A 12,901-nucleotide genomic window follows, 5' to 3' on the forward strand; every position below is an offset into this window, starting at 1 on the left:
TTGAGTGTAATAATGGTATTGTAATTAAGAAGGAAAATGTCCTGTTTTACAGATGCATCCTTGCCACATCTAGGGTGGAACCTGCTATAATGTCTATAATTTACAAGAAAATATTCCAGCAGCAAGAAAGGCAGAAATTTGGGGCACCTGGGTGGCTCAGCAGTCAGTTAAGGATCTGACTTGGGCTCAGGTCACGATCTCATGGTTCGTAAGTTCAAGCCCCACATCAGGCTCTGTGCTGACAGCTCAGAGCCTGGAGCCTGCTTTGGATTCTGTGTCTCCCTCTCTCTCTCCCCCTCCCCTGCTCACACTCCGTCTCTCTGTCTCAAAAAATAAACATTAAGAAAACAATTTTTAAAAGGCAGAAATGTGATGGTTGTTGAGAGTAGGCAATGAGTAGACGGGGGTTCGCTGTATTCATCTCTATCGTCGTGTGTGTTTGAAAATGTCCACAATAAAAATCGTTCGAAAATGGAAAAAGGAAAAAAAAAATGCTTCAGAAACAAGTGGATGAAACAAATATAGCAAGCAGTTAACAACGATTACATCCATGTGATGGGTGTATGGCTGTTCATTAGCTGTTTTCTCTCTTTTCTCTATGTCTGAAGTTTTTCAAAATAAAAATTTTGTAAGACAATCCAATGAGGGAACATTGGAAAGCACTTGGCACAGGGCCTCGTGCATAGTAAGTGCTTAAATAAATATCAGCGGACTTTTCCTTCCTCTCCAAATATTGGCATGGAAGTGAACCAGGCTTAGCCTACAGCAGCAAAGAACAGAACAGGGTCAATGGCGAAGCTGCTAGGAAGCAGGTTCCATCTCAGTATGAGAAAGGATTTTGTAAAAAGTGAATTTGTTCAGCCGTGCAAACCACAGTTTCACGTCAACAGAGCTCCCCATCGCTAGGAATATTCAAGCAGAGGCTGCTCGTTTCAGGGATGTGACCGAAGTGGTTTTTGAACGGAGGGACAATTTGATGGCAGGAGGATTTCAGGGAACCTCTAAAATTCCTGCCACCTCGGAAGTCTTTCCCTTCAATGCAGCTGATTGAAATGTACCCCGACCTTTCCTCCCCTCCCAGAAGCGGGTCCCTGTCTGCAGCCCGTGCAGAGGCCCAGAGAGCTCTACTCACCATTTCCCTCTATCCTGTTTGTTCTGCACACACATAAAAGATGAGGACACAGAACGGAGAGGAAAGGCAGAAAGGGCTCAAGAAGGAAGCTTCAGAATCCCCCATTTGGAGGCGTTGGGGGGCAAACGGGTCAGATCCGTGCCAAGCTGGAAGAGCCACCACCTGGAGTCTCTCCAGGCTTCTTTGGGTTCTCGTTGTCCCCTGGCAACACTTGGGCCATGAGGCTTCCAGCGTGAAAGCAGGAAGAGAGCAAACACCTGAAACCCTGGCTCGGGGGCCTGGGAAGAGACCTCAGGAGACCATCAAGGCAAGTTCCCTGCCTTTGGGAAGATGAAACATTACTACACACCCCATTTTACAGAGGAGGAAACTGAGTCTCGCCAGGTTAAGGGATGCGTACCACCTGTGGGGACCCCCAGCCCACAGTGGACAGGAGGAGCCCGCCCCAGCCCCCCTGCCTTCCCACCTCTGAGCAGCCCGCAGAGCCTGCTGATTTGCATAGCTTTGGCAAGCACTGGGATGGGAGTTTGCCTGGGGAGCAATTCTCTGGGGGAGGGAAGGAGAAGCACAGGAACAGAGAACTGTCCCAGCAGGATTTTTCACTTCTGCCCGGCAAACAAGGCAGAGTGCTCGGCAACGAGGCTGAACCTCTCCCAGTTCTGGACGGCTCCTCCGCTCTCCAGCTCCGCACCCAGTATAACCCAGCAAGACTCCCAGCGCCACTTTAGAACCACTTGGCAGCTGGCTGGCACTGCCTGGGAGAGCAATTATTAAAGCCACCAGGACCTTGGAGACGCTCCTGGGCAGCCAGCCACCAGAGCCAGCCAGGAGACTTCCCATTGAAACCAGTCAAAGCAGTTTGTTTGTTTTTTTTTTCCAGGACCCCACAGACACCATGCCTACCTTTTTTGTTACTTGAGATTCCTCCAAGGCACTGGAAGGTGTTGCCTAATGGTCAGCGTTCTGTACAGAGAACACTCGGGAACCTGAGCTCGAGGGTTACTTCAAAGGCTGTTTTACGCCGGACTTTGGGCAAGTGGCTTAATCTCCGTAGCCTTCAATTTCCCTTAAATATTAAAACAAAAAAGTTTCTGTCTGCATTCCTGCCACCTCCTTCGTAGGGGCAAAGAAATGCCCAGGAGGAACCTGAGGAGGACCCCAGAAGACCCCTGAGGAATGGGATACAGGACCTAGAAAGGGCTCTAGCTTAGGGGTCGGGGAGATCTGGCTCCCAGCTGCCCACTAGCTGAGTGTCCTCAGTCACCTTGCCTCTAAGGGTGTGGACAGCAAGCACAGGCACGCCGTGTGGGTGCAAGCCATGCCCAGGGCCGTACCACTGGTGGATCGTTGCACCCTCTTCTTTTTCCTAAAGTCCCTGCTCAGCGACCGCCACTGATGGTCAGGATCAGCTGTCCTGAAGAAGCCCATTTGCTAACCCCAGGACAGGGTGACCTCTCAGCTTCCCTTGACCTCCGGCCATCTGTGCAGTTGGGAATTGTCAGGACTTAAAGCTTCTTCCTCCCTGCCCCGAGGTGGAATAGCAGAGCAGGTCCCCTCAGGGATTCCTCAGGACGTGGCCTATGTGAGTGAGCCACCTGATGCCTTTTCGCCACATGCACGGCTGGGAGAAGGATCCCCGAAGCTCTCCCACCCCTTCACTCAGATCAGGAGCCTGGGGCCGAGCCACAGTCGGAACAGGGGCCCCACTGCACCCTTTTGCTGGGGGAGAAGTCCAGCATCCTCCCGGCTCCCTCTGCGATCGGTCAGGTCCAGGTCATTCTGTACAAATGAAAGGCTCCTCACGTGCACGGTCTGCTCTCTCTCTCTCTCTCTCTCTTTTTTTTTTTTTTGTTAGGAAATGCAATCGCAATACTTCTCAGCCTGAGCCATAGATGGGACTCCCTGGGGCTTCCCTACTTTGCCCCCTCGTCTCCTGCTGGCGGGACACGGGTTGCCACACACATCTCCAAGGAGGCCCAAAGTGGGCAGCACCATCAGAGGCGACGCTGAAGGAGCATCTGGGCGGATGCGCCAAGTTCCAGAAAGACAGGCCAGGGACTCAGGTCCCTGCGGCAAGGAATGTGGCCAGAAGAGCCAGGTCCCCACCAAAGTCTCCACTCCTTAGTCCCCTGAGCCTGGAAAACAATACAAAAATCCAATTCCAGGGGAAGAGCTCTGTTAAATAAGCCTGGTTCTGGCTGCACTAAGGACATCTCAGAGAAGCACTTCAGCTGCTCTTTTGCTACCAGAAATTTCTCCGGCTCTGGGGGACTACGGACTCCTAGTGCTATGCCCGCCATTGACAGGTAAGGAAACTGAGTCCCAGACAGGACAAGTGATGAGCTAAAGGTCACACAGGCCACGAACGACACAGCAGGAACAAATCGCCAGAGTTCCAGGGCCCAGACTCCAGTCCGCACGACAGCCGGAGGGTTCTTTAAAGGTCAAGTCCAGACCGGCACCACTGTGCCCCTGGCCCAGCCTTAGCAGGGAAGAGGTTGAAAGAAGTTTAAGGTCAGCCAGAGACGGAGCGGCTCTATCCTAGCCCTCTTCCCCGGGGCCAGAGTGAAGGCGGGTGAGAAGCGGTGGGGGATAAGGACAGAAGGAGCTGCCCAAGCGGGCCACTCGGTGGGGCTCTGGCTCTCCCGTGGGCACAGATGTCCTTGTACAACTCCGAGGGGCACGTGTGCAGGAAGAAAGCTGAGGCGGGAGATGCTATCTCACACTTGTAGAACAACTCACACTTCCAAAAGCTGCCAAGGACACACTCTGGTTTCATTCCTTCCTCACGAGTTGTTCTACAGACCAGGAAACCGAGGCTGGGCCCCACTGCCTGCCCTGGGGGTCACGGAAGGCGAGAGGGGGAAGCAACTTGGACCTCAAAGCTGGCTCCAGGGCCAGTGCCCTTGCCGACACGAAGAGGCTACGGTGAGAGGCATTGGGTTTGTGCCTTGGCTGTGCTGTGCACCTTCTATATCCAGTTTGCGTTTGACCTTCACCTGCCTGTGGGGTCTATCGGGCCGGCCGGAGCTACAGGGCTCCGGTTTTATCAGTGAGTAGAGGCTCGGACAGGGTGGGGCTTGTTATAGGTCACACAGATGGCTGCTGAGCCCAGACCCCATGACCTTTCCCTCTCCTTTCCTTCTTGCAGGGTAAGGTCTTCCTCTCTTCTCTGGGGCTGGAGGAGCCGCCTCTGAGGGAAGGGCGCTGGGGAGAGGGAGGAGGCTTAGTCCAGTGAAACGACAAAACAAAAACAAAAAAGGACAGAGGATACAGCCCCCGGGGTGGGGAAAGCGTTCCAAAAGAAATGTCTGGTCTCAAACCCCCACTGTGACCTTGGGAAAGTCATTCCCCTTTTCTGACCCCAGTCTCCTTCCCCATAAAACAGGAGAATAGGACTGGATCAGAGAATTTTCAAACAATTTGGCATCAACACACTGTTTTCAAATAATAAGGAATAATTACTAGCTGACATTTATTGAGCATTTACTACGCACCAAGCTCGGTAATAAACATTTTACACACATGCACCATTCAACCCTCAAAACCGCCCAGTGAGTAGGTGCTTTTATTACCCCATTGTACAGATGGGGGAACTGGGGGCTCAGAGAGGTTAATCAACTTGCCCAAGGTTCCTGATTAGTAAATCACCGAGCAGAAACTCAAACCCAAGTCCATCTACCAGGCAAAGGCTGTCCATGCTGCCTCACGCCATTCGCAAACGAAGCCTCATATGCAGTTGCCGCAGAAGCTGGCAAGAAATAAAAGACTTTTGGATTTTCCAGAACTATCAGCGTCACCTAATCGCATTGAATCTGGCCTGTCTCTTGGCACTGGATCCTGGGGGGGGGGGAGGGGAGGGCCCATCTCTCTACCAGCTCCCTTCCCTTCTTTCTGTCATTTCTGTGTCTCCTGAAAAATAAAGACAGACTTGAGAGTCAGGTCAGTACGAGGAGCCCACATGGGTTGAGCTGGGCAGGTGCTCAGTGGGGAGGCCAACCTAGCTTTGAGAGCTGCTCCTGGGGCCCTTCCCTGAAGTGTGCTCCCCGCTCCCAAATGTAAACGGCCACAACAGTGTGTTGGCCAAAGCGGATGGATTCATGGGCAGGTCTACTCATAGTCCTCATGGAGGTTCCCTGGACTGGCTGTCGAGTCCCTGTTCCACTCTGTGGACACTTCATGCTTCTGACACTGATCCTAGCGAACAGCATTACTCTACGGCAGGCAGTGATGTACGTGTTTCAGTTTAATGCTGACCCATTTAATCCTCACAGCACCCTCATAAGGTAGGTACAATTACTACCCCCATTTTACAGACTAGGCAACTGAGCAGAGAACCATCAAGGAACTGGCCCAAGGTCATAAAACTAGTAAGGAGAGAAGCTAGGATTCACATATAGACTCTGGCTCCAAAGTCTACACTCTTAATGACTGTACCTTGGTGCAATTCACCTCATTCAAAGCATCTTACAAATAATAACTGGTGTGTGCAAAGGATCAGAGTGCTCTCAGATCACAGCATCTTAGAGCCAGAGCTGATTTTTAGAGACCCTCAAGTTCACACCTGTCATCCAATGCACGACCTCCAGGCCCAAACATGGGAAGTGCTTGTCTAAGAGAGCAGGTTGGTGATAGAGGCCAGAATCCATCCGTCCTCACATCTCCTCGGCCAAACAAGAGAGGGCAAATTGTTTTTTCCAATTTCACAGCTAGAAAAACCGAGGTGGCCAGTCTGTGGTCACCAGAGGGAGGTGGGCCTGAGCCCAGAACTAGAACACACGCCAGGGGTGCTCCGAGCTCAGGCATCCTCAGCACATGGAGGGGTAAGCGGAGTCCAAGGGCAGGAGGGGGACCTCGCTGGTTCTTCCAGGAGGCAGAGGCCAGTAGCACCCAGCCCAGCCTGACCACCGTCAGCTCTCCAGAGGCCTGTGGAGGCGGGGCGGGAGGGAGTCAGCCGACTGCCGCCTCCCTTTGATAACTTTGAGCCTGGGGCAGACATTTGCCAGCCAGCTTCACCCCCTTTGTCCGAGCTTCCCTCCTCAAGAAAACCTTAATCATCCTCATTTGAATTTCAAATGACCTCTCCCCTCTCCCCCTCCCCGCCCCAACAGGCTTTGAGGCAGGGATATGGAAATTCACCCTGCAGTATGGAAATCATCGCCCTATGCAAATCGGGCGCCAAGACCCCATCGTCATAGCAACCACTGGGTTTCCTCTCCTTTCAGCACCTCTCTGGGCGCTCAGGTTTAGATTTTTTGTTCCCCTTCCCAGCCCGACCAGGTTAGGGGGCGGGGGAGGGAACAAGCCCCCTGCTAGGGTCCTCGCTGGGGCCCAGAGCAAGCAGGTGGGGCACCCCTAACTAAGGTGCCCGGCGGGGCCCAGACCTGCCAGGCTGCCTGCGTTTCTCTCAAATCTGGACCCAGTTTACCCAAGCGAGGGTCAACCGCTGTGTTTTTTCCTGGGCTGGGCTAATCCAAGGATGGGCTAGGTGTTGGTGGGGAAGTTCTGGAGTCTGGAGGACAGAGAAGGGCCCCCAAAGGGGGCGGCGGGAGAGGGGAGACCTAGCCAAGGTACCAGTGGTAGGAGATGAAAAGCCCAGCGTGGAACCTATATGTAAAATGTCATGCAAATGAACACCTATTATTTTTTGAGTCAACAGCATTGGTGCTTTTTGGGAGATGCCCGCAGCTCAGTTTCCCATGCTCCTGGCATAGCACAAAGGCCTGCCCTCCCTGAGCCTCCCAGTGCCCTACTGTTACCCCAGAAGAGCTCCCCAGTGAGCACCAGCCCACGGAAGAGGCAGGAGGGGACTGAGAAGTCAGTGGCTGAAGTCTCTAGAAATGAAATGCCGCAGCCCGAGGGCTCAGCTCCTTCTCTGAGCCTGCCCTGCCCAGCCAAACCCTCGGGCTCCAGTGAGGGGGACCTAGCCCTAGCTGGGGTGACCTCATCCAGCTTCCTTTTTAAGGATGCTCAGCTCAGATCCCCTCCCTCTCCTCCCAAAGCTGCTTCTCCCTCTCAGCGACTCTTCCTAAGGATGGGTGATGGCAGGCAACGCCCTTCACAGGGGAGGTGGTTCCAACACGGGGTGGTGGGGAGCACTCACTAGCAAGTGCTGGCCTGAGACTCTGCCATCGTGTCTCCCCAGTACCTCCGGCAGGTTCACACCCCGCCCCCCCAACCAGGAACCCCAGCCTGCCTTTGAAAGCGCAGCCTCTGCCAACAGGGAAGATTGCCAGTGGGTGCACCCCCCTGGGCCAGAGGGCTTCGAGGTGGAGATTTTGTGAGCACGGATGTGTAAGCGGGTCTGTCTGTCAGCCAGCGGGATGGAGGGGCGTTTCAGTTGCCTGGACCCGGGCTGCTCTTCAAGCCCCTAAAACCCATCCCAACTGGGGAGCTCATTTCTCCTTAAATTCTTTTTTCCCCATTCCATCAGTGCTTCTCCACACCAGGTGTTCTTTGCCCTAATTGTTTCTTGAGGAAGAGGGTGGACGCAAGAGACCAAAAGCATTTACTCACACTTGGGAGGGTGAGGGTGGGCTGTAAGTTTTGGGCACTTTAATGAAGGGCTGAGGCCCAGCAAGTCGAGGTGGCCCGAGTCTCCCACTGTGCGTGCGGAGGGTGGGGCGTCATCCACCCCTGCCAGCAAAGGACAGCCAGGGACCAGCCTCTCCTGCTAGATCTCCTCGTCATCGCACCCAGGACACCCACAGCGGGAGGGGAGGAGTGTGGAGAAGATCATAAGATATACCCAAGGTCGGACGTACCCACCGCTCATGGCATGTCAAGGGGCAGGGACGTTCTGAGACACAGTGCCAACTCCTCTAAGTCAGAGCACCCCAAAATGTGCTCCAACAGCCCGGGCCGCTTCGTGAACTGTTTGTGAAGGTCCGAGACCAGATACATACAAACATAGGGAGCGAGTTTAGAAATGTTCACAGCAACCCAAGCTTGGGATGAGTGGGTTCCTGCTGTTGATGGCAGGTATAGACTAGTTGGGGCCCCGTCGGACGTGTGTGGTGGGTGTGATCTGTGGTCCCGCACGGTAGGACCGTGTGCCAGTCGGTGACAGACTAGAAGCAAAAACACCTGGCCCTGTACCCCCAGATCCTTTGAGAGGCCATGCTGTAAGGAATGGCCACTAATAAAACCACGGGGGTGGTAAGAGACGTCACGTGGGGGCTCCGCTCTGCGCTCTCTTTCTTTGTCCCCTCTAAGGCTGAAGAGAAAGGAAGTCCACGAGCTTCCGGGGGGGGGTGGCAAAGATGTAGGCAAGTGTGGTGGGGAGCCACTTCCTTCAAGAGACCCCCAACCCCAGAATGACAAGGGCTGGTGCCAGGTAGGGCTGGCCCGGTCACCCGTGGCTCATCTGGGCAGCACAATCCTGCCTTGTTTGCCCCGGGGACTTGGGTTTGGGAATCGAGGATGGACAACAGTGAGTGGAAAGGACAGCTGCTGTAGTTGTTTTGTTCGCTAAGGTTCTCTGACGGCTACAGGCAGACAGGCAACTCCGGATACAGACTGCTCTCCTGAGATTTCTGGCAGTCGGAGCCACAGTATGAAGTGTGGGTGGTAAGTTAGTACTTACTCCCTGTCCCAGAAGCTAGAAACACTCTGGTTTAGAAGGCTGTAACAAGAGGCAACAGGCTTACGCTGCAGTGTAGAAGGGCTCACGCAAGAGAGGAGAAAGGACTTCTAGGCGCTGAGGATTGTATCCCACAAGAACAAGTGGCCGAGCGAAATTATGGGGTTAGCTTTTCTTTGCTTCCTTTTTTTTTTTAAGATTTTTTTAAGTTTCCTTTTTTTGTTTTTAATTTTTTTGAATATTTATTTTTGAAAGAGAGAGAGAGAGAGAGAGAGAGAGAGAGAGAGAGAGAGAGAATGAGTGGGGGAGGGGCAGAGAGAGAGGGAGACACAGAATCCGAAGCAGGCTCCAGGCTCCGAGCTGTCCACACAGAGCCTGACGCGGGGCTCGAACTCACGAGCCGTGAGATCATGACCTGAGCCGAAGTCGGACGCTCAACTGACTGAGCCACCCAGGTGCCCCCCTTTTTTTTTTTAAGATTTTTTTAAAGTTTGTTTATTTTTGAGAGAGAGAGAGAGAGAGACAGAGTGTGAGCAGGGCAGGGGCAAAGGGAGACCCAGAACCCCAAACAGGCCCAAGGCTGTGAGCTGTCAGCACAGAGCCCAATGTGGGGCTTGAACTCACAAACCGCGAGATCATGAGCTGAGCCGAAGTCAGATGCTTGCCTGACTGAGCCAACCAGGTGCCCGGGGGTTAGCTTTTCTTTTTTTTTTCTTTTTCAAAAAATTTTTTTTAATGTTTTTATTTATTTTTGCGACAGAGAGAGACAGAACATGAGCAGGGGAGGGCCAGAGAGAGAGGGAGACACAGAATCCGAAGCAGGCTCCAGGCTCTGAGCTGTCAGCACAGAGCCCGATGCGGGGCTCGAACCCACAGACGGTGAGATCATGACCTGAACCGAAGTCGGACACTCAACCGACGAGCCACCCAGGCGCCCCGGGGTTAGCTTTTCTTAAGGATGGAGGGCAGATGAGGAAAGAAAACCTAACAGTAGATTCCTTCATTCTCCAAGGATGGTTTTGAAATGTCTCCAAGGGAACAGAGAGGCATGGACAAGAATCCCTACATCCCCAGAATCCTTACATCCTCAAGAATTCGTATCAGTCCCCCCTGGCCACTTGGAAGGACTGTGGGGTTTCAATTTTCTCTTCAAGAGAGGTGAGGACAGAGCAGGTGCAGACTGGGCCACAGGACCAGCGCCACCCGGGGCAAATCCTAGAGCCACGAATCCATTCTCTTCCTCTTCCTCTTCCAGCTCCCCCCTCCCATTATAGCGAGGAAACTCAAGTCTAGGGCACAAGTTGACTTGTCCCACATTCCTCAGTGACAGAGCTTTGTCTTGTCTCCTGAACGTTTCTGATAATTATCAACCGAAATGATGGATTGTATTGGTGCACTGGCACACACTTTGCAAAGCACGCTCATACCCACTCCCATTTAATCACCAAAAGGACGGGTGTGTGTGTGCACGTGTACGTCGTTTACAACGGGCTGTCAATAGGAGACGATTCTTCAACTTCCCCTCAAGTTACTTCGTAGATGCCTGCTGTCCTCTCGGCCATTGAAAGGATATTTGTGTTCCATAAATATTTGGATCGAAAGCCACAGACATCTCTAAAAGGCTTCTGCCTGTTTCTGCCTGGAACCTTGCTTCTTGGTTGTCTTGAGACAGTTTCTTTACCCTCGGCTTCTTTTCTTGGGGACTCAGTAGGCTGGAGGTGGCGAGGAATGAATTGGTTCAGAGGGACTTTGTAGTCTTAGGTCAGTTACTTATTCTTCCTGTGGGGTCTCACGAGAGTCACTAGCCTGTATGCACCCCCCCCCTCCATGTGATCATGCCCATTCCTTCCTAAAACCATGTTGGAGGTTCTCAGGGTGACGCGCAAAGGGTCCCCAAACAGCTAAGATGCCTTGGCGGTCCTTCTGGAAGGTGGGGCAGGGATTAGTCCTGCCACTTCACAGACAGGACAACTGAGGGTGGAGAAGGGCAGCAGGAATGGACAAGTGACTCAGCTCAGCCCCTCCCTCGTCTCTAGCTCCCTGGCTTCCCCTGTCCCCCCTCACAGGATTCTTCCTTCCCATATCTCCGAGCAGGACAAGGGGGCCAAGGAATTTGCTCCCCTCTTGTTTGGGTTTGCAAGCCCGCCTCACCGCCCCCTCAAAGGGTTGGGTCGGGGGAGACTGGTGCATTGGTGAGGCCGGCTCAGGAGGAGAGAAGGGAAGGAGAAATTCTCTCTGTGGCCAGATTCTCACCCCTGCCTCCAGTTCACCAGAGTTCCTGCTCTTTCCTGGCAAGCGTGTTTTGGCCCCAGACAGGGCTTCTGCCTCTTGGACTGGACCAACCCATCTTCCAGAGGCTTGGCTTCCCTCCAGCCCCTCCGACCAGTGCCACCCTCCACAATCTTGGCGTCTCTCCTGATGTTACCACTTTCTTGTGTCCTCTATCCCTGGTTCCTGTGTTGGTGCCCAGTCTTCCCACCACCATCTTGGGGTAGAAAGTCACCAGGAAGACCCAGGTTTGATTCTGTCATTTGCTAGGTGTGGGATCTTGGGAAAAGCAGTGAACATTCTTTCCCATCACCAGCCTCAGTTTCCTCTTCAAAGTGGGATGATGATATCTACCTGCATCAAATTGTTGTAAAGGCCAAATACATTAGGTGCTCGAGTGAGCTCTTTTATTTAAAAAATTTTTTCAGGTTTATTTATTTTTAAGACAGAGAGAGAGAGAGTCAGAGCATGAGTGGGGGAGGGGCAGAGGGCCATGGGTAGAGAGGGAGGGCTCCACACAAAGGAAGCCTTCCCATGAATACAGGACGTGGAAAGTGATGGCAGAGAATTTGGAAAAGCAGAACGTGTGCACTGTTTTCAAGGTTCAGCTCTTAGACATCATCCAGCCCAAATCCCTCTTTAATGGGAGGAAGATAAAGGTCCCGGTGGGGAAATGTTTGCCCAATAATCTGCAGGGAGTTAATGGCAGAGCCAAGATAAGAATCTACTGGAGTCAGACAGGCCTGAGTTTGATTCCTGGCTAGAAGCTGTATGATCCTGGGCAAATTAGTTTTCCATTCCTTTTGTATTTTTTTTTGTTAAATTAATCTCTTTATTTTGAAAGACAGAGAGCACGCACGCATGCGCAAGCAGGGGAGGGGCAGCGAGAGAGGGAGAAAGAGAATCCCAAGCAGTTCAGAGCCTGGCATGGGCCTCGAACTCGTGAACCCTGAGATCATGACCTGAGCCAAAGTCAAGAATCAGATGCTTAACTGACTGGACCACCCGGGTGCCCCTAGTTTCTCATTCTTCAGCCACAGTTCCCTCATTGATAAAAACAGGGATGGTAAGAGTGAAATGAGATGGTGAGTGTGAATACACATACAGGTGCCCAGGTGTGGGGAAGAGGCTCTGTGAATGTGGCTGGACTTTCTCTCCTTTTTTCCGTGCCCACCGTATTTGTCCTTGCCTGTGTTTGAGGCTACATGGTGACCAGTGTGGTCTAAAGTCCTAAGGTTAGCCGTTTGGGTGCTTAGGTGTTGTCAGTTACAGACCTGGGGGCTTGTGAAATGTGGGTAAGCCTGTGTATTTTTATCGACCACTCAATACCCAATTGAGAACAGAAAAAAAAGTGTTGTCAGTCTCAGGAATGAAGGGAAAACAACAGTCAGGGAAATAAAAGAAAGGATAGAAAAGCTAATGATTCAGAAATCTAGGAACTTGGCTTCAGTCCTCTCTTGGTGGTGGGGGGAGGTGGTGTAGGAAGAGGACCGAACGGGATAGGAAGCTTCTCTGGTCCCTAGCGCTGCCATAGAGATACTCTGAGGTCTTCGGCAGTTAGTTGATCCTCTGTCCGCGCTTCGGCTCCTCGTAAGCAGGAGGAAAGGGCAGAATGAGCTGCCTGCCAGGTCTCTGCCAGCCAGGAGGTCTGTGTCTGGACCTGAGAATGCTCTCCTTTGCAGTCCTAGCTTGTGTGGATGGGGAAATGCCTTCCCTTTCCCAGTTCCCAACCCTCGTGCCCCTTGGGGATTTCACACAACACAGAAGGTGCTCTCAGGGAGCTGGGGGTTTCTAGGTCACCTTTGTTTGTAGTTCCTTTAAAACTCAGAGACAAACCACCCCCTAATTCATGCACTGCTGGGAAGGGGAATCTGCCTTTTAAAAATCCAAAGGAAGCCATTTAACCAAGTTGGTAACCA

The 12,901-nt window shown here is 52.6% G+C and overlaps 1 protein-coding gene across 2 annotated transcripts in view; it reads right to left on the reverse strand.

Annotated features, from left to right (window-relative positions):
* The window catches only part of POU2F3 (POU class 2 homeobox 3), an 81,681-nt gene that overhangs the window by 59,565 nt on the left and 9,215 nt on the right, over positions 1-12,901 (reverse strand). Inside the window, exon 3 of one of the 2 annotated variants that reach the window (XM_053203969.1) lies at positions 2,036-2,198. The exons of the other annotated variant lie outside the window; for it this stretch is intronic. The gene's annotated coding sequence lies outside the window, so the exon portion shown is untranslated. The remainder of the gene's footprint in view (positions 1-2,035; positions 2,199-12,901) is intronic. 2 annotated transcript variants of the gene reach the window in all.

The sequence above is a fragment of the Acinonyx jubatus genome, chromosome D1 (genome assembly GCF_027475565.1).
Source record: "Acinonyx jubatus isolate Ajub_Pintada_27869175 chromosome D1, VMU_Ajub_asm_v1.0, whole genome shotgun sequence".
In the NCBI taxonomy this organism is placed as follows: domain Eukaryota; kingdom Metazoa; phylum Chordata; class Mammalia; order Carnivora; family Felidae; genus Acinonyx; species Acinonyx jubatus.